Source organism: Triticum urartu, chromosome 6 (assembly GCF_003073215.2).
Source record: "Triticum urartu cultivar G1812 chromosome 6, Tu2.1, whole genome shotgun sequence".
NCBI lineage: Eukaryota > Viridiplantae > Streptophyta > Magnoliopsida > Poales > Poaceae > Triticum > Triticum urartu.
This window is the reverse complement of record NC_053027.1, coordinates 533,076,412-533,079,560: the sequence shown is the minus strand read 5'-3', so window position 1 is coordinate 533,079,560 and position 3,149 is coordinate 533,076,412.

The window sequence follows — 3,149 nt, the reverse complement described above, 5'->3', positions numbered from 1 at the left end:
CGCTTGCATACTTTGTTAGCTACCTTTGGATCGACAAAACCTTCCGGTTGCATCATATACAACTCTTCTTCTAGAAATCCATTCAGGAATGCAGTTTTTGATGGGGAACGTAGCAGAATTTTAAAATTTTCTACGCATCACCAAGATCAATCTATGGAGTCATCTAGCAACGAGGGAGAGGGGAGTGCATCTACATACCCTTGTAGATCGCGCGCGGAAGCGTTCAAGAGAACGGGGTTGATGGAGTCGTACTCGTCGTGATCCAAATCACCGATGACCTAGCGCCGAACGAACGGCACCTCCGCGTTCAACACTCGTATGGTTGGGAAGACGTCTCCTCCAACTTGATCCAGCAAGAGGGAAGGAGAGGTTGATGAAGATCCAACAACACGACGGCGTGGTGGTGGAAGCAACGGTGATCTCGGCAGGGCTTCGCCAAGCTCAGGGAGAGGGAGGAGTGTCACGAGAGGGAGAGGGAGGCGCCAGGGGATAGGGTGCGGCTGCCCTCCCTCCCCCCCACTATATATAGGACCCCTAGGGGGCGCCGGCCCTAGGAGATTGAATCTCCAAGGGGGCGGCGGCCAAGGGGGGTGGAGTGCCCCCCAAGCCAAGTGGGGCCCCCCACCCCTAGGGTTTCCAACCCTAGGCGCAGGGGAGGCCCATGGGGGGCGCACCAGCCCACTAGGGGCTGGTTCCCCTCCCACTTCAGCCCATGGGGCCCTCCGGGATAGGTGGCCCCACCCGGTGGACCCCCGGGACCCTTCCGGTGGTCCCGGTACAATACCAGTTACCCCCGAAACTTTCCCGATGGCCGTAACTTGACTTCCTATATATAAATCTTCACCTCTGGACCATTCCGGAACTCCTCGTAACGTCCAGGACCTCATCCGGGTCTCCGAACAACTTTCGGGTTACCGTATACTAATATCTCAACAACCCTAGCATCACCGAACCTTAAGTGTGTAGACCCTACGGGTTCGGGAGACACGCAGACATGACCGAGACGACTCTCCGGTCAATAACCAACAACGGGATCTGGATACCCATGTTGGCTCCCACATGCTCCTCGCTGATCTCATCGGATGAACCACGATGTCAAGGATTCAATCAATCCGTATACAATTCCCTTTGTCAATCGGTACGTTACTTGCCCGAGACTCGATCGTCGGTATCCCAATACCTCGTTTAATCTCATTACCGGCAAGTCACTTTACTTGTGCCGTAATGCATGATCCCGTGATCAACCACTTGGTCACATTGAGCTCATTATGATGATCCATTCCCGAGTGGGCCCAGAGATCCCTCTCCGTCATACGGAGTGACAAATCCCAGTCTCGATTTGTGCCAACCCAACAGACACTTTCGGAGATACCTGTAGTGCACCTTTATAGCCACCCAGTTACGTTGTGACGTTTGGTACACCCAAAGCACTCCTACGGTATCCGGGGGTTGCACAATCTCATGGTCTAAGGAAATGATACTTGACATTCGGGAAAGCTATAGCGAACGAACTACACGATCTTTGACCTATTCTTAGGATTGGGTCTTGTCCATCACATCAATCTCCTAATGATGTGATCCCGTTATCAATGACATCCAAGGTCCATAGTCAGGAAACCATGACTATCTTTTGATCAACGAGCTAGTCAACTAGAGGCTCACTAGGGACGTGTTGTGGTCTATGTATTCACACATGTATTACGATTTCCGGATAACACAATTATAGCATGAACAATAGACAATTATCATGAACAAAGAAATATAATAATAACCATTTTATTATTGCCTCTAGGGCATATTTCCAACAGTCTCCCACTTGCACTAGAGTCAATAGTCTAGTTACATTGTGATGAATCGAACACCCATGCAGTTCTCGTGTTGATCATGTTTTGCTCAGGGAGAGGTTTAGTCAACAGATCTGCCACATTCAGGTCCGTATATACTTTACGAATCTCTATGTCTCCATTTTGAACACTTTCACGAATGGAGTTGAAGCGACGCTTGATATGCCTGGTCTTCCTGTGAAACCTGGGCTCCATGGCAAGGGCAATAGCTCCAGTGTTGTCACAGAAGAGAGTCATCGGGCCCGACGCATTGGGTATGACTCCTAGGTCGGTAATGAACTCCTTCACCCAGATTGCCTCTTGTGCTGCCTCCGAGGCTGCCATGTACTCCGTTTCACATGTAGATCCCACCATAATGCTTTGCTTGCAACTGCACCAGCTTACTGCCCCACCATTCAAAATATACACGTAGGTTTGTGACTTAGAGTCATCCAGATCTGTGTCGAAGCTAGCATCGACGTAACCCTTTACGACGAGCTCTTCGTCACCTCCATAAACGAGAAACATTCCCTTAGTCCTTTTCAGGTACTTCAGGATATTATTTTCTTGACCGCTGTCCAGTGTTCCATGCCGGGATTACTTTGGTACCTTCCTACCAAACTCACGGCAAGGTTTACATCAGGTCTGGTACACAGCATAGCATACATGATAGACCCTATGGCCGAGGCATAGGGGACGACACTCATCTTCTCTATCTTCTGCCGTGGTCGGGCATTGAGCCGTGCTCAATCTCGTACCTTGCAATACAGGCAAGAACCCCTTCTTTGACTGATCCATATTGAACTTTTCAATATCTTGTCAAGGTACGTACTCTTGTGAAAGACCAAAGAGGCGTCTCGATCTATCTCTATAGATTTGATGCCTAATATATAAGCAGCTTCTCCAAGATCCTTCATTGAAAAACACTTTGTTCAAGTAGGCCTTTATGCTTTCCAAGAATTCTATATCATTTCCCATCAACAGTATGTCATCCACATACAATATGAGAAATGCTACAGAGCTCCCACTCACTTTCTTGTAAATGCAGGCTTCTCCATAAGTCTGCGTAAACCCAAACGCTTTGATCATCTCATCAAAGCGAATGTTCCAACTCCGAGATGCTTGCACCAGCCCATAAATCGAGCGTTGGAGCTTGCACACCTTGTCAGCATTCTTAGGATCGACAAAACCTTCCGGCTGCATCATATACAATTCTTCCTTAAGGAAACCATTAAGGAATGCCGTTTTGACGTCCATTTGCCATATCTCATAATCATAGAATGCGGCAATTGCTAACATGATTCGGACGGACTTCAGCTTCGCTAC